This window comes from Triticum aestivum, chromosome 1A, assembly GCF_018294505.1.
Source record: "Triticum aestivum cultivar Chinese Spring chromosome 1A, IWGSC CS RefSeq v2.1, whole genome shotgun sequence".
NCBI lineage: Eukaryota > Viridiplantae > Streptophyta > Magnoliopsida > Poales > Poaceae > Triticum > Triticum aestivum.
Window position 1 is genome coordinate 575,119,292 of NC_057794.1, and position 18,723 is coordinate 575,138,014.

At 42.5% G+C, this 18,723-nt stretch overlaps 2 non-coding genes and 1 pseudogene across 3 annotated transcripts; all 3 read left to right on the forward strand.

Annotated features, from left to right (window-relative positions):
- Positions 1-1,657: 1,657 nt before the first annotated feature.
- On the forward strand, positions 1,658-16,308 carry LOC123053995 (uncharacterized; annotated as a pseudogene). The gene is made up of 27 exons (XR_006426002.1): positions 1,658-2,712; positions 2,800-2,874; positions 3,386-3,442; positions 3,571-3,734; positions 4,165-4,299; positions 4,416-4,518; positions 4,798-4,897; positions 5,011-5,230; positions 5,938-6,224; positions 6,335-6,476; positions 7,477-7,608; positions 8,131-8,241; positions 8,529-8,630; positions 9,193-9,303; positions 9,591-9,692; positions 10,231-10,341; positions 10,628-10,729; positions 11,291-11,401; positions 11,689-11,790; positions 12,492-12,602; positions 12,888-12,989; positions 13,576-13,686; positions 13,983-14,075; positions 14,616-14,726; positions 14,981-15,115; positions 15,625-15,672; positions 15,849-16,308. The product of XR_006426002.1 is annotated as an uncharacterized protein (transcript).
- A 504-nt stretch (positions 16,309-16,812) lies between these two features.
- Positions 16,813-16,884, forward strand: TRNAQ-CUG (transfer RNA glutamine (anticodon CUG)). Its single transcript has one exon. It is a non-coding gene; the product is annotated as a tRNA-Gln (tRNA).
- A 1,157-nt stretch (positions 16,885-18,041) lies between these two features.
- Positions 18,042-18,113, forward strand: TRNAQ-CUG (transfer RNA glutamine (anticodon CUG)). The gene has a single exon. It is a non-coding gene; the product is annotated as a tRNA-Gln (tRNA).
- The last annotated feature ends 610 nt before the right edge of the window (positions 18,114-18,723 follow it).

Here is an 18,723-nt window from a genome sequence, read left to right on the forward strand (position 1 = left end):
TTCTAGGACCATAGCAGTTATAACATAGAATATAAACTCTTTAATTATGAATACAGAAATATAATAATACAAATATTATTGCCCCTAGGGCATATTTCCAACATTTGAGAGCGGGGCAAGGGAATGCAAAGGCTAGTCAAGATAAAATGGGCACACGAAGGAGCTCCTAGTGTGGTCTGAGGCCAAGCGACATGTATGGCGATGACTACCCGGGAGCGCGATGAAGCCTTAGCGATCTGCGGATCGTCGCTATCACATTGAGACGGTGACTCGGTTAGGGTAGGGCACCAGGTTGTCGCTAATAGTGAGCTCCAGTTTCACCGTGTGTTTCCGGAGTTTTCGCTAATATTGATTTCCATTTCAACTGACTAACATGAAGTCTACAAAACAATTGAACTAGAGGTTCCCGAATACCAATTACCAATTGAGAGGCTGAATACATACATCCAAACGCAACCTTATATGTGACGATTCTTTATTGCAACAACACAAGGTAGTAACTTTGTATATACACATGGAATCTTTCATTATGGAGTTTCTTAATCATTTTTTTCTTATTGTTGTGTTTAGCCGTCAATTCTTGGGTTTGCCCCCGAAAACTAAACAGTGGTAGATATACCCTGTCAAATGACAAGTAGTGTGGGTGCATCATGACAAGTTTTTTCGGCAACTTACGGTTGAACACAATGGTAATTATTTTGAAGCCCGTGTGAACAACATTCATATATTTTAATATAGTTTCTTCCAATCCCTGGCAAGTAGTGTGTAGCATCATGACAATTTTTACACATAATTGTCAAGACATGTTTTTTTAGCACCATGACAAGTGCTCTCTCGATCCTAAATCAGTGACACTTATTTTGAGACGGAGGGAGTAGTGTGTACCCAACATGACGATTTTTTTGCACGATGGCTATGAAAGTGTCTGTGAACAGCATGACAAGTAGTATGTGTGCGTCATGATAATTTTTACAGACATGATGTGGTCTGAGCGTCATGGCAAGCAGCGTGTATACATAACAGCAAATCCACATACAGCTACCACTTTGTATTATTTTATCCTATAAATATACTGTCCATAGTCAATCATAATTGACCACATGCAATACGTTGGAGCTCGCCACGATTGGTCGCGCACAGGCGGCTCAAAAAGTCCAAAAATTGTTCTTTTCCGGTGACAAACAAGAAGGCCAGTACAGCAGCTAGGCGTCAAAGCGGCCTCTGGAGCTGAGAGCTGTGGCAACGGAAACGCCTTGAGAAACGCCAAAATCGCCTACCAGACTCAACTCGGCGAAGGTTGTTGTTTTGGTGTGCCGGTACTTCTGTGGCGCTTTAGCACGACGACTTTTCGACTGTCTATTACAACAAGCTTTGTCGGCTTCATGATAACTTTTACACATGCCATGATGCGGTATAATGTGTATGCATCATGATAACTTTTACACATGCCATGATGTGGTTTAAGCATGATGATAAATCCACATATAATGACCCATCTGGATTGTTTATCCTACTATCTATATGGTCAATCATAATTGACCACATATAACCCGAAAACAAAATGAGCGCATGCATTAAAAAGTTGGAGCGCGTAGCGATAGGTCGCACGGAGGCGGCTCAAAGATTGATAAATAAATAAATTCCCCGGCGGCAAACAGGAAGGCCAGTACAGCAGCTAGGCGTCAAGACTCAAGAGCGGTGCCTGGAGCTGAATGAAAGCCGTGGCAGCGGGAAACGCCTTGAGAAGCGCCAAAATCGGCTACGAGCTACTGCTAGGAGACTCGACCGTTGCTGGCAAGCCGACGAGGAGGGTCGGCAAGAGGACACGCGCGCGCAGGCCAAGCGAGCCAGTCACTGACTCACTCAGTCGGCACCTCGCCCCCGGACGCGGCACGCGCTAGCGCACGTGGCAGCGGCCGCCCCTCCGCCCCGCCCCGCCCCGGATCTCGCCTCGGATCCTCCCTCCCTCTCTTCCGGCACCAGCCAGCCCAGTACGGGAGTACTACTGCTACCTGCTGCCAGTAGTACCACCGGACCGGAGGTCAGGAGCCTCTCCCTTCCTCCCATGGCATTGCGTGTGATCCGCTGCGTGGCGCGCGCCTGCTAGACTGCTTTGCCCGCTCCCCCACGTGCCCGCGCTCGCTCCTGCTGCCGTGCCGACGTGCCGTGCCTTGTGGACTTCCTCCCTCCCTCCCTCCCCCGGTTGCGGGCTTGCGGGCGGGCGGGTGGAGTTTCGGTTGGGGAGAAAAGGAGAGGCGGAGGTGGAGGAGGAGGAGCGCTGCCTGCCACGGCCGCTGCGCCAGGTGCCAGGCGAGGTGAGGTGGGTGGTGGCTCACGGGCGCTTCACGGGTTCCGCGCCGCCTTTGCCTTTGCTTTCACTCACACGGAAAGTGCCGCCGCGCCGCGCGTGACGCCCCAACCGCCCCAACGCCGACGTCGCCGCCCCGCGCCGCGCCCCGCCCCGCCCGCATACATATCCCGCGCTCCCTGCGTGCCAGTGCAGTGCCCGCTTCGCTCCTTCCGTCGATCTGCGGTCCCGCGCCGTGCTCCTGCTCGCGCCGCGCTCGACCGATTGGTTCCGACCGACCGGCTCCCGGCTGCCGGCGTCGGTGAATGAGCATGGGGCGCTACGCGGCCTCAACGGATCCGGAGGCGGGCAGGGACGGGGACGGGGCCGTCCTGCTCCGCTCGCCCAGCGGGGCCACCGCGCGGGTGCGTCCCCCGTCTTCACTCTCACTACTGCTGGGTTGGGCGTGATTCTGAATTTCTTTCTGATGGGGTTTTGGGCGTTGGTTGCAGGTGAGCCTGCACGGCGGGCAGGTCGTCTCCTGGAAGAACGACCGGGGAGATGAGCTCCTCTTCACCAGCAGCAAGGTCAGCCTGCCCCTCCTCCTGTTCCCCACTCTTCAGTTCAGCTCTGGTCTACTCTGCTCTGCTCTCTTCTGTGCTGGTTAGAGATTCATTTTGGGGAACTGTACAAAATATGAATTCCCCATTCAGCGTGTCACTTGCTTTAACTGCTGCGGATAATTACGGCAATGTGGGGTTGGATTATCACGCAGGCTGTATGCATTTTCTGAATTTAACATTGGGAGGACAGACAAGAGTGTTCAAGTAGACTGTACTGGTGGTTGGAGATTTGGAGTAGACAGCTAGGAATTAAGGTTCATGAGTCACAATGCCTCCCCCCACAGCCAGTTCTCGTGGCTAGCTCCGTCCGATTTGCAAACATGTGGGGGCTGTACTCTACTCCCTCCGTCTCAAAATAAGTGTCGCTGATTTAGTACAAAGTTAGTACAAGGAGGGATTAGTAGTCACTCTTATGTCTTATGTGTTCCATTGTCTTACTAGGCACTTGCATATAACCCAAGTTGTTGGTGTGCAGGCAATCATGAAGCCACCAAAGGCGATGCGTGGCGGGATTCCGATATGCTTTCCGCAGGTACCACATTACTCCAGTTTCTATTTGATTGTCTGTCTACTTACCAGAGAGTACAAATACTGATAGGAGATGAGAGCAGAACTGCTTGTTTTTTCTTGGCGTTACTGATAACTGCAAAACTCTCTCAGTTTGGGAACTGCGGGACCTTGGAGCGACATGGATTTGCGAGGAATAGGATGTGGGGCCTCGATGAGGAGCATCCGGCATTGAGTCGCAGTGACAGTGGCAGCAGATCTTTTGTTGACCTTATCCTAAAGCCATCTGAAGAGGACACGAAGAGCTGGCCACATAGGTATGCATCTCATCTCTGTTGATTAATCTGCACCTACTTTCTGGCTGCACACACTCTCTGTTTTACAACTAAATGAGGGTGGATGTCGAGGTTCTGCAAGCGAGTACTCGAGATGCTTGGTTAACAGCCGAAGCCTGTACCTCTGATGATATTTCGTTCACAATATCCGTATGGTTAGATATGTGCATGTTTAGGTAGAGAGTGTAGTATGATAATACTGATGTTCATACATATAGGGTAATTTTTTTGATGAGTATGGTTAAGATTCAGCGGCACCTCTAATTGGCGACTGGTAGTCGCTTGGAACATAGATGCTGAAGACATAAGAATGAGAGGGGATTTCCTTGTGCTCTCATTCTTGTTTCATATCTGTATCCCTTCCCTACAATGTTTGCATGCATTTTACCTGATCACTTGATTTTGGTTGCAGTTTCGAGTTCCGGCTGAGAATCTCTCTCACAAAGGACGGTGACCTCTCACTAGTATCGCGCATCAGAAACGTTAATGGCAAGCCATTCAGTTTCTCATTTGCCTACCACACATACCTCTCAGTTTCAGACATCAGGTCAGGCGACATGTACCCAACATAAGCGCTTTCTTGCGCCTCACTGTCGAACTGCTTTCTGTTGATGTCATACAATGTTGACACAAATGACTTTTGTCATGCCCTGTTAACTCCAGCGAGGTGAGGATAGAAGGCTTGGAGACCCTTGATTATCTGGACAATCTCAGCCAGCGGGAACGCCATACCGAACAAGGAGACGCCATAACGTTCGAATCAGAGGTGAATAACTGAATATTAAGAGAAGCTTCAACAATAATGTACTACTCCCTCTGTTCACAAATGTCAGACGTTTTGGCAGTTTAAATTTGTGAACAGAGGGTGTAGCACATTCGTAGTTTAGTAGTACACTTGAATCTATTGATGCTAGCTGAAACCCATCTTTTCGAATGTCGGTATGAATTTGACTTCCATTTAGCAATATCAGAGATTCAGAGTCGCACTGCTTCTCTGCAGTGAAGGTGCTAACAACACCTGGTGCATGTGCAAACGTTTTTGCAGGTCGACCGAGTGTACGTCAGCTCGCCGAACGTGATAGCGGTGCTCGACCACGAGAAGAAGCGCACCTTCGTCATCAGGAAGGATGGCCTCCCCGACACCGGTAAGACACAGATCATTTCATCCATTTCCCTCCGTCCGGCTGGCTTGCGAAGCCAGACATGGTGGTATATATGATAGTAACACAGTCTGCAATGTCCTCGGTGCTGTTGGCAGTGGTGTGGAACCCGTGGGAGAAGAAGGCGAAGACGATGGCGGACTTCGGGGACGAGGAGTACAAGCAGACGCTGTGCGTGGACGCGGCGGCGGCGGAGCGGCCCATCACGCTGAGGCCCGGGGAGGAGTGGACGGGGAGGCTGGAGCTCTCCGCCGTGCCGTCGACCAACTGCAGCGACCACCTCGATCAGCCCGGCATCATGTGAGGATGCACTAGCGTGTAGCGTGGTTGGTTGGTGATTGGTTGCAGTGCTGTCTGTATGTGTAGCCGCCTGTCCGTCTGTCAGGGAGTCGCTTTCGTTGTACTAGCATCTTGTACATGTACATGGATGGGATCAGTAGGTTGGTTGGATCCGTGGTGGTCAGCCGGCGGCGCTGGGTTCGCCGGTTCTGAGACCTGGTTTCTGGAATGGCATCAAACCTTTTTCTTTCAAGTCTTCTGATTTCCTTTTTCTAGAAGCAAGTCTTTTGGTTTCTGGAATGAGAAACTCTTACCATCACCTGGCGGATTGCAGCGGCCGCGTCCACCACCTCCCCTGCGTTACATGTCTCCACGTGGGCCGCGTCCACCACCTCCCCTGCGTTACATGTCTCCACGTGAGAGCCCGTGTGCCGTCCTTTATCAAACGTTGAAACATATGCAGTGTTGTAATGGTCTACAATGAGTTTACATTTTGCAATAAAACTTATTTTGTGAATTTTTTCACAATAAGACCTCGATTGCAAAAAAAATGCAACAAAACAATTTTTTGTAAAAAATTCTATAACAAGACCTGTGTTGCAATGGTGGGGCGTATTCGGCGGCTTGATGCGGCAAATCTGACGGCTCGCGACTCGGCTGATCTTGACGCGTAGCACGCCCTGAAATGGCATCGGACTTTTTTTAGGGTGTCTTTTTTTTTTAGGGTTTATTTATCAATCGGGCAGTTGTCGATCCACTTCTTTGACGGCCCACCAAGCGGAGTCAAAAAGCCCGGGAAAACCCCGCCGGAAATGGAGCGCGGCGGCGGCAAAATTTCCCCAATCTCTCCGCTCCCCTCGCGCCCTCGCCTCCGCGACCAGCAGCTCCCGCTACACGCACCGGCCAGGCGCCCGAGCCCTAGCGGGGCGGCATGGACTCGGCGATGCTCTCCAGCACCTGTGCCGGCCTCCGCGCCCCGGAGGAGGACGACGACGGAGGCGCCGTCGGCTACGCAAGGGCGAGGACTGCCTCGGTACCCCACCCCACGCCCCTCCTCTCGCGCCTCACTCGCGCTCCCCTCCGGCCTTTTGGTGTTCGCTGACTGCCTGACTTCCGCTGCGCGTTTGTGCTGACAATCTGAAGGATCTGCAGAGGCTGCTGCGGCGGGACGACCCGGAGCGGCGGGAGGTCTTCAAGCAGGTCTGCAAGTGGAGGATCGCGTCCAGAGATCTGATGCCCATCATCGAGAAGTACCAGTCCGACCGCAACCTCGTCATCACGGCAGGTAGATTTTCTATCCCCCTTCCTGAAACTCTCAAGTTATTGTCATGGTCTGCACGGACGGAACCCGCACAAGATCTGTCAGTCTCGAGCAATTAGATTAGAGAACTGATTTTGTGGGTAGAGGAGTCTCTGACACTGTCCACATTTTGCTGTCTTGATTCGCCGAAGCTTATGTGCACATTATGTAACAACCAGCTTATATTATTTCTCCTATTGTGATACTGGCCATCATTATGTAACAACCAGCTTATGTGCAAATTATGATACTGGCCATCATTTCTCCTACTGTGCATACCTGTGCAGTTCTGTTGTGCAACCAGCTTATACTGTTGAACAAAAACTAGCGTCTGCCATTTCGGATCTGTTTGTTAAATAACAGTATCCTCTATCTATTTTTAGTATGCATTTTTTTCTTATCCGAGGATACCAGTATGTAGTTTTGAACTTCAGGAAAATCACAAACTTGGTTATGCATGGAATGGAAGAGTTAGTTAGCCAGACTGAAGTTCATCATCCCTCTACTCCTTATATTGACAAATATACATCATTTTTGAACTTGGTTATGCATGGAAGGCCCCAGACTCTACTCCCTATATTCACAAATATGCATTGCTCTAGCCACTGAATTGGTCTCCATGGTGAATTTTTTTAGCAAACTTCCGCCATAAATCTTTGAGCATTAATCTCTTGAGAAACAGAATCTTGATCGCTACTTTCGGCCATAACAATTTGGTAAAATCTGTAAGAAATTATTATGAGGGTAATTCAGTCTTATAGATTAGGATATGGTAATCTGATAAGAATGCACACACCTTCGTGGCATGTTTTGACCTTATAGACCTAAATATCTGTTACTCTAAGGGTCAAATTTTGATTTACTTGTAATTCATCTGGAATTGAGTCTTATCACTGTAATTAATCTGATAAGATGTCAAAACTAGTACATATGTTGCCCTAAGCACATAATGAAAAGAAATTATTGTGATCTAACTAATTTGTAGTTGCTCGCCATTAAGAGCCTGCATTTTCAGTCGCAGAAGGAGAAGGCTGCACGGGTTAAGCGGTAAGAATGACAACATCGATAATCATCCCCTATCATCTGATGGAGAAACATCGCAAGCACGCAAGCGCAGGTAATTTCCTGCATAGAGTTGCTTACATGAGTTAATTCTATTGGCGTGATGTGTTTTTCTTTTGAGTTTGTTACTGTTAATGAAAGATATGCAAAGCTTTTGTGCGTGCTCTAAAAAGACTGTTTTACTCTTAAAAGGCCTTTTGTATCAGAAAGTATGATTGCTGACAAATGTCGGGAGTTTTGCCATTTTGTACTCTAAACCATGAAATTTACATATTTTTGTTTACCTTTATATTAAATGCCGTGGGATATGTGTATGCACAAACATTTAGTTTTGCAAAACCACATCACATTATTTGGTATTGTATAACATTTATTCTTTTGACTATACTACATAGCATGTATTGTGATGTTTGTTTTTTAGTTTCGTCATAGGCAAACATACGACTAATTTAGGAGTGCAGGCAGGTTGCATCTTCCCTCTCTAAGAACTGAGTGCAAACATGCCGCAGATATATGAAGTTATTTATGTTGCCTTGTCCGTTTTGATGTCCTGAGTGTTTCCTTTCATCTATTGCAGAACCAAAACTAAGGAGCTGCCACCGGTGAATCTTTCACCAACTATATCACAACATCAAGAGACTCCGCAAGGCACGGATTCTGATGATGACACCGTTGGATGTATGCTTAGGTGAGGTGATTCGGCTTTATATACATCAAGGACTGATTATTGAATGATCCCTAGGTGAGTTTTATAAAGGACCAGATGTGTCATTTTTTCTCAGTGGCCATGAAGCTGTATTACATGCTCAATAGTCAGTTAACTATAGTTATCAGTAAGATGGGTTGCATAACTTAGCAGGCCAAAGATGTCAAAACTAGTACATACGTTGCCCTAAGCACATCATGAAAATAAATTAGTGTGATCTAATAACTAATTGGTAGTTACTTGCCATTAAGTCTAGCCTGTATTTTCAGGCGCATAAGGAAAAGGCTGGATGGGGTAAGCAGGAAGTATGACAACAACGATAATCATCCAGTATCATCGGATGAAGAAACATTGCAAGCACGCAAGCGCAGGTAATTTCCTGCATGGAGTTGCTTACACGAGTTAATTCTATTGGTGTGATATGTTTTCTTTGAGCTTGTTACTAGCACTGTTAATGAAAGATATGCGAAGCTTTTGTCTGTGCTCTGAAAAGACTGTCATACTATTGAAAGGCCTTTTATATCAGAAAGTATGATTGCTAACAAATGCCCGGAGATTCTGCAGAGATATTTTTGGTTAATTTTATTTTAGGTTGCTATTGATTATGCTGGAAATGCCCTGAGATGTATGAGCAAACATTTGTTTATGCAAAACAACATCACATTCTTTTGATTACTCTCCATAGCATGTATTGTGATGTTCTTTTTTTAGTTTCGTCGTAGGCAAATGTGGAAATAATTTAGGACTCTAGGTTGCATTTTCCCTTGCTAAGAACTTTTAGCTTCGTCGTAGGCAAATGTGGAAATAATTTAGGACTCTAGGTTGCATTTTCCCTTGCTAAGAATTGAGTGCAAACATGCCACAGATACATGAAGTTATTTATATTGCCTTGTCCGTTTTGATGTCCTGAGTGTTTACCTTCATCTATTGCAGAACCAAAACTAAGGAGCTGTCATTGGAGAATCTTTCACCGATCATATCACAGCATCAAGAGACTTCACAAGGCATGGATTCTGACGATAAGACCATACGATCTGTGCTTAGGTGAGCTTATTTGACTTTATATACATCAAGAACTGATTACTGAATGTTCACCAGGTGAGTATTATAAAGGATCAGCTGTCCCATTCTTTCTCAGTGGCTGTGAATATGTGTTACATGCTCAACACTCAGTCATGTATAGTTATCAGTAAGATGGGATGCATAACTAGCAGGCCAAAGGTGTCAAAACTAGTACATACATGGCCCTAAGCAAATCGTGAAAAGAAATCAGTGTGATTTAATAATTATTGGTAGTTACTTGCCATTAAGTGTAGCCTGCATTTTTTCAGGCGCATAAGGAAAAGACTGCCTTTGTTAAGCAATAGGAATGATAACGGCGATAATCATCAAATATCATCTGATGAAGAAACATTGCAATTGCCTAAGCGCAGGTAATTTCCTGCATGTAGTTGCTTTCATGAATTAACTTGATTGGCGTGATATGTTTTTCTTTGAGTTTGTTCCTGTCAATGAAAGATATGTAACGCTTTTGTGTATGTGCTCTATAAAAGACTTTTTTACTATTAAAAGGCTTCTATATTAGAAGTATGTTTTCTGACAAATGCCTAGAAATTTTGCCAGTATGCAATCTAAATCGTTAAATGTAGATATTTTTGTCAACTTTATTTGAAATTGCCAGTGATTATGCTGGAAATGCCATGGGATGTATGAACAAACATTTGTTTCTGCAAAAACAACATCACATCATTTGGTCTTGTATGACATTTATTCTTTTGAGTACACTTCATAGCATGTATTGTGATGTTCGTCTTTTAGTTTTGTCACAGGCAAATGTGCAACTAATTTAGGACTCTAGGTTGCATTTTTTCCTTGATAAGAATTGAGTGCAAACATGCCACAGATATATGAAGTTATTTATGCTGCCTTGCCTGTTTTGATGTCCTCAATGTTTCCCTTCATCTATTGCAGAACCGAAACTAAAGAGCTGCCGTTGATGGATCTTTCACCGAGTTTATCACAACATCAAGATACTTCGCAAGGCACAGATTCTGATGGCGAGACCGTAGGGTCAATGCTTAGGTGAGCTCATTCGGTTTTATACACATCACGAACAAACCACTGAATGTTCAGCAGCTGATATTATAGAGAACCAGCTGTGTCATTCTTCCTCAGTGGCAGTGAACCTGTATTGCATCCTCAACAATCAGTTTTGTATAGTTATCAGTAAGATGGGTTGCATAACTTAGCAGGCCAAAGATGTCAAAACTAGTACATACGTTGCCCTAAGCACATCATGAAAATAAATTAGTGTGATCTAATAACTAATTGGTAGTTACTTGCCATTAAGTCTAGCCTATATTTTCAGGCGCATAAGGAAAAGGCTGGATGGGGTAAGCAGGAAGTATGACAACAACGATAATCATCCAGTATCATCGGATGAAGAAACATTGCAATCATGCAAGCGCAGGTAATTTCCTGCATGGAGTTGCTTACACGAGTTAATTCTATTGGTGTGATATGTTTTCTTTGAGCTTGTTACTGACACTGTTAATGAAAGATATGCGAAGCTTTTGTCTGTGCTCTGAAAAGACTGTCATACTATTGAAAGGCCTTTTATATCAGAAAGTATGATTGCTAACAAATGCCCGGAGATTCTGCAGAGATATTTTTGGTTAATTTTATTTTAGGTTGCTATTGATTATGCTGGAAATGCCCTGAGATGTATGAGCAAACATTTGTTTCTGCAAAAGAACATCACATTCTTTTGATTACTCTCCATAGCATGTATTATGATATTCTTTTTTTAGTTTCGTCGTAGGCAAATGTGGAAATAATTTAGGACTCTAGGTTGCATTTTCCCTTGCTAAGAACTTTTAGCTTTGTCGTAGGCAAATGAGGAAATAATTTAGGACTCTAGGTTGCATTTTCCCTTGCTAAGAATTGAGTGCAAACATGCCACAGATACACGAAGTTATTTATATTGCCTTGTCCGTTTGGATGTCCTGAGTGTTTACCTTCATCTATTCAGAACCAAAACTAAGGAGCTGTCATTGGAGAATCTTTCACCGATCATATCACAGCATCAAGAGACTTCACAAGGCACGGATTCTGACGATGAGACCATACGATCTGTGCGTAGGTGAGCTTATTTGTCTTAATATACATCAAGAATTGATTACTGAATGTTCACTAGGTGAGTACTATAAAGGATCAGCTGTCTCATTCTTTCTCAGTGGTCGTGAATATGTGTTACATGCTCAACACTCAGTCATGTATAGTTATCAGTAAGATGGGATGCATAACTAGCAGGCCAAAGGTGTCAAAACTAGTACATACATGGCCCTAAGCACATCGTGAAAAGAAATCAGTGTGATTTAATAATTATTGGTAGTTACTTGCCATTAAGTGTAGCCTGCATTTTTTCAGGCGCATAAGGAAAAGACTGCCTCTGTTAAGCAATAGGAATGATAACGGCGATAATCATCAAATATCATCTGATGAAGAAACATTGCAATTACCTAAGCGCAGGTAATTTCCTGCATGTAGTTGCTTTCATGAATTAACTCTATTGGCGTGATATGTTTTTCTTTGAGTTTGTTCCTGTCAATGAAAGATATGTAACGCTTTTGTGTGTGTGCTCTAAAAATGACTTTTTTACTATTAAAAGGCTTCTACTCCCTCCGTTCCTAAATATTTGTCTTTTTAGATATTTCAAATTGAGTACCACATACGGATGTATATAGACATATTTTAGACTGTAGATTCACTCATTTTCCTCCGTATGTAGGCACTTGTTCAAATTTCTAGAAAGACAAATATTTAGGAACGGAGGGAGTATATTTGAAGTATGTTTTCTGACAAATGCCTAGAAATTTTGCCAGTATGCAATCTAAATCGTTAAATGTAGATATTTTTGTCAACTTTATTTGAAGTTGCCAGTGATTATGCTGGAAATGCCATGGGATGTATGAACAAACATTTGTCTCTGCAAAAACAACATCACATCATTTGGTCTTGTATGACATTTATTCTTTTGAGTACACTTCATAGCATGTATTGTGATGTTCGTCTTTTAGTTTTGTCACAGGCAAATGTGCAACTAATTTAGGACTCTAGGTTGCATTTTTTCCTTGATAAGAATTGAGTGCAAACATGCCACAGATATATGAAGTTATTTATGCTGCCTTGTCTGTTTTGATGTCCTTAATGTTTCCCTTCATCTATTGCAGAACCGAAACTAAAGAGTTGCCGTTGATGGATCTTTCACCGAGTTTATCACAGCATCAAGATACTTCGCAAGGCACAGATTCTGATGGCGAGACCGTAGGATCAATGCTTAGGTGAGCTCACTCGGTTTTATACACATCACGAACAAACCACTGAATGTTCAGCAGCTGATATTATAGAGAACCAGCTGTGTCATTCTTCCTCAGTGGCAGTGAACCTGTATTGTATGCTCAACAATCAGTTTTTGTAGTTACCAGTAAGATGGGTTGCATAACTTAGCAGGCCAAAGATGTCAAAACTAGTACATTCGTTGCCCTAAGCACATCATGAAAATAAATTAGTGTGATCTAATAACTAATTGGTAGTTACTCGCCATTAAGTCTAGCCTGTATTTTTAGGCGCATAAGGAAAAGGCTGGATGGGGTAAGCAGGAAGTATGACAACAATGATAATCATCCAGTATCATCTGATGAAGAAACATTGCAAAAACGAAAGCGCAGGTAATTTCCTGCATGGAGTTGCTTACATGAGTTAATTCTATTGGCGTGATATGTTTTCTCTGAGCTTGTTACTGACACTGTTAATGAAAGATATGCAAAGCTTTTGTCTGTGCTCTGAAAAGACCGTCATACTACTGAAAGGCCTTTTATATCAGAATGTATGATTGCTAACAAATGCCCGGAGATTCTGCAGAGATATTTTTGGTTAATTTTAGTTTAGGTTGCTATTGATTATGCTGGAAATGCCCTGAGATGTATGAGCAAACATTTGTTTCTGCAAAACAACATCACATTCTTTGGTCCTGTATGAGATTTATTCTTTTTATTACTCTTCATAGCATGTATTGTGATGTTCTTTTTTTAGTTTTGTCGTAGGCAAATGTGGAAATAATTTAGGACTCTAGGTTGCATTTTCCCTTGCTAAGAACTTTTAGCTTCGTCGTAGGCAAATGTGGAAATAATTTAGGACTCTAGGTTGCATTTTCCCTTGCTAAGAACCGAGTGCAAACATGCCACAGATACATGAAGTTATTTATGTTGCCTTGTCTGTTATGATGTCCTGAGTGTTTATCTTCATCTATTGCAGAACCAAAACTAGGGAGCTGCCGTTGGAGAGTCTTTCACCGATCATATCACAGCATCAAGAGACTTCACAAGGCACGGATTCTGACGATGAGACCATAGGACCTGTGGTTAGGTGAGGTCATTTGACTTTATATATATCAAGAACTAATTACTGAATGTTCACCAGGTGAGTATTGTAAAGGATCATCTGTCTCATTCTTTCTCAGTGGCCGTGAATATGTGTTACATGCTCAACAATCTGTCATGTATAGTTGTCAGTAAGATGGGATGCATAACTAGCAGGCCAAAGGTGTCAAAACTAGTACATACATGGCCCTAAGCACATTGTGAAAAGAAATCAGTGTGATTTAATAATCAATTGGTAGTTACTTGCCATTAAGTGTAGCTGCATTTTTTCATGTGCATAAGGAAAAGGCTGCCTCTGTTAAGCAATAAGAATGATAACGGTGATAATCATTCAATATCATCTGATGAAGAAACATTGCAATTACGTAAGCGCAGGTAATTTTCTGCATGTAGTTGCTTTCATGAGTTAATTCTACTGGCGTGAATGCGTGATATGTTTTTCTTTGAGTTTGTTCCTGTCAATGAAAGATATGCAACGCTTTTGTGTGTGTGCTCTAAAAAAGACTTTTTTACCATTAGAAGGCTTCCATATTAGAAGTATGTTTTCTTACAAATGCACGGCAATTTTGCCAGTATGCAATCTAAACCGTTAAATGCAGATATTTTTGTTAACTTTATTTGAAGTTGCCAGTGTTATGCTGGAAATGCCATAGAATGTATGAACAAACATTTGTTTCTGCAAAAACATCACATTATTTGGTTTTGTATGACATTTATTCTTTTGAGTACACTCCATAGCATGTATTGTGATGTTCGTCTTTTAATCTTGTTATAGGCAATAGTGCAACTAATTTAGGACTCTAGGTTGCATTTTTCCCTTGATAGGAATTGAGTGCAAACATGCCAGACATATGAAGTTATTTATGCTGCCTTGTCTGTTTTGATGTCCTCAATCTTTGCCTTCATCTATTGCAGAACCGAAACTAAAGAGCTACTGTTGATGGATCTTTCACCGAGTATATCATAGCATCAAGAGACTTCGCAAGGCACGGATTCTGATGGCGAGACCATGGGATCAATGCTTAGGTGAGCTCATTCGGTTTTATGCACATCAAGAACAGACTACTGAATGTTCACCAGCTTTATATTATAAAGGACCACCTGTGTCATTCTTCCTCAGTGTCCGTGAACCTGTATTGCATGCTCAACAATCGGTTTTGTATATTTATCAGTAAGATGGGATGCATAAGTTAGCAGGCCAAAGATGTCAAAACTAGTACATATGTTGCCCTAAGCACATAATGAAAAGAAATTATTGTGATCTAATAACTAATTTGTAGTTGCTTGCCATTAAGTCTAGCCTACATTTTCAGGCGCATAAGGAAAAGGCTGGATGGGTTAAGCAGGAAGTATGACAACAACGATAATCATCCAATATCATCTGATGAAGAAACATTGCAAGCACGCAAGTGCAGGTAATTTCCTGCATGGAGTTGCTTACATGAGTTAATTCTATTGGCGTGATATGTTTTCTTTGAGTTTGTTATACTGTTAATGAAAGATAGGCAAAGCTTTTGTGTGTGCTCAAAAAGGAATGTTTCACTATTAAAAGGCCTTCTATATCAGGCAGTATGATTGCTGACAAAATGCCTGGAAATTCTGCCAGAAATATTTTTGGTTAATTTTATTTAAGTTGCCATTGATTATGCTGGAAATTTTATGAGATGTATGAGCAAACATTTGTTTCTGCAAAACATCACATTATTTGGTCCTGTATGACTTTATTCTTTTGACTACTCTCCATAGCATGTATTGAGATGTTTTTTATTTATAGTTTCATCGTATGCAAATGTGCAACTAATTCAGGACCCTAGGTTGCATTTCCCCTTGCTAAGTACTGGGTGCAAACATGCCACAGATTTACAAAGTTATTTATGCTGCTTTGTCCGTTTTGATGTTCTGAGTGGTTTGATACATATCACAGCATCAAGAGACTTGTTCCTGGTGTTGAGACTACTGGTTCAGTTATCATGTAAGCTCATTTGAGTTATTTACATCACATACTTGGAATAGCTTGGTATTTTGTTTGAGATAGAATAGCTTCATATTTGAGGGTGTATGTTTTCCTATGTTATGCACTTATGCCTAGTGAAAGCCGAAAATAGGTAGACATGAATAACCAGCAAGAGTAACTTCCCACCTTTTCAGGGACACTCCTCTCCATCCGGAGCTAAACAATAACGGTGTCCGTGCTGGTGAGGCTGAACTTCTAGATGACTTGAGTGAGCCTGAGCTGGATGACCGTGAACATACTGAACAACGGATCATCGACGACAGAGACATGTCTGAACCTGGGGACAGGTCAGGTGCTTCTTTCAGCCAGAAGGCCAGTTTGAAAAGAAGACACAAAAATGGTAATTGATGACGACGACGATGATGAGCAGTTTGCCTTGAAATTTAGCGAGGATAAAACGTTGGATCCTGCAGCTGTTTGGAGTAGATGGTCTGCTACTGCCGTGCTTCTGAGTTGGGAGCACTGGAATTTTTTAGCAGTAAGCAGATGCAACCTGTTTGTACATGATTTGTTTTATTTTTGAGGCTGATTCTGATGTTAATTTTGGATGGAGCCATCTTGCAATGCTAGCAAATTTCTTATTTGAGATGCCAATTCATTTTCTCTCTTTTGCGACAAAATATTTTCTGTTATGTGGCAGACGTGAATGAACATCAACCGAAACCATATATGTGTAGTACGATTGCCACAGGTTGTGAGCTAATAGATACTCTCTCTGTTCCAAAATAGATGACCCAACGTTGTATTGATTTTGTACTACAATGTTGGGTCATCTATTTTGGAACGGAGGGAGTACCTCTCTGGCACGTTGGTTTCAGTCTGCTGTAGCAGGCCGCGACGGTGACCCCGGCGGTGCCGGCGCCGTCGGCGCTCTCGTGCCTCCATCAGTCGTCGCCGGATTAGCTAGTCCAGTCCCCGGCACATCACGGCGAGCACTGTTCAAAAGGGTAACCTGCGACGGCTGCTAATTGTAGCAGCCGATCTAACTGTGGATCGTATGAGAGGATTGATTAGTCCTTGCAGCTTGCTCTGTTTTCTAGGTTCAGACCCACTCGAATTAATAAGAAAGGAGCAATTTGGAAAATCGAATCAGCAAATGGTCCCATGGTCTAGTGGTTAGGACATTGGACTCTGAATCCAGTAACCCGAGTTCAAGTCTCGGTGGGACCTGTTTTTTCGTATCATTTTGTTTATGTGCTTGAATTTTTTTGCCATTTCTTTTTTTTTTCAAGGAAAAAAGCCTCATAATGCATCCTATATATATTGTCAATTATGATTTCTTATTTGGTTCTCACTATTATTTTGAATCATCTCTACAAAGTTCGTAACCTGTTTTTTCGTATCATTTTGTTATGTGCTTGAATTTTTTTGCCATTCCTTTTTTTAAGGAAAAAAAAGCCTCATAATGCATCCTATATATATTGTCAATTATGATTTCTTATTTGGTTCTCACTATTATTTTGAATCATCTCTACAAAGTTCGTATTTTTGTTTGCTATTTACCATGCAACAATGCTATCATTCTCTATTTCTTATTCACACAACGCCATATTTTTTCAAGCGTTGTTAGAGCAACTTCAACAGTTCTTCTAAAAAAACTTCTTATAAAAGTGCTTTTACAGAATGTCCCTAAATTTTAGGGAAAGTTTTCTGAGAGCTACTTTTGTCAGATTCCGTAAATTTCTTCCCCTAAATCTGTTTCTATTTTATTTTTCATTAAACAAAATGAGATAAATGGCCTAGGGCCCGCCAATCAGTGATACACGTGACGGTCTCCGATGAGGGAAGTTGGGGTCAAGTTTACAGGATCCTGTAAATTTATTCCACGTTTACGGGATCTCTTTGAGGCGTTGTTTGGCCCTAACGGTAGTTTTCTTTTACAGAAACATGATTTGTTCGAGTTGCTCTTATGCTATTTTATATCTCTTTTTGTCTCAAATACGTGAACGATGCACCAAACTTTCTTTATCTTATTTCTCATCGAAATAGTTTGTGGCCACTAGCCTGTATACGTTGATCACGATATACAGTGAGATGTGGCGAAACGATATCTTCTCAGTTTCATATTTTGCCTCTCTTTTGGTACCACACTTTTCAAGTCAGGTGTCAAACAAAGCAGATTTCTAAGTTTCTAACTGTTTCGATGGACCGAAGGCTCGTGGAGTTGATATGGTTTTTAGGAATTTGTATCAGTATTTGGTTTTGACTTTGGAAAACAAGACAGGGGAAAGCAGATTTTCTCAGACACTCGACGGTCGTCAGATAGGATGCCTGACCCGCTCTATTATTAATTATATAAGTGCTATTCGAAAATCTAATCAGCAGATGGTCCCATGGTCTAGTGGTTAGGACATTGGACTCTGAATCCAGTAACCCGAGTTCAAGTCTCGGTGGGACCTTTTTTTCCTTCGGTTTTTCCTTGCTAAAAAACGTGACATTCCCCTTTTCTTTTCAAGAAAAACCTTCCTGATTGATCATATCTTTATCGGAAGGTATTACTTCTACTTTCTTATTTGGTTCTTCGTTATTTTTTTGAATCTTCTTTATAGGGTTTGCTCTATTTTGGTTTGCGATTTTCCATACGACAATATGACCATTCCATATTTCTTATTTACTAGAGTAATTTTTATCCCAATCAACATCGTCGTGTCTCCTGTATTTTTCACGGACGCGTCTAGCGAGCGGTCGCTGGCGCTCCGCAGTGGCTGCCACTTTTAGCAAGTTTATATTCTTATCAAACAAAAAAGGAAAGATTCTTTCCTATTGTAAAAAAAATAGAAAAGGCATGTAACATGTTTTTAATTACGGATTAGAAAGCAACCAGGTGTGAACACATTAATTTAGAGTTCCTTTTCATTTTAAAAGCCATAACTTTAGAACCAAACATTGAAATTAAGATCCGCTTTCACCGTTGGGACTTTTTTTCCTTTGGTTTTTCCTTGCTAAAAAACGTGACATTCCCCTTTTCTTTTCAAGAAAAACCTTCCTGATTGATCATATCTTTGTCGG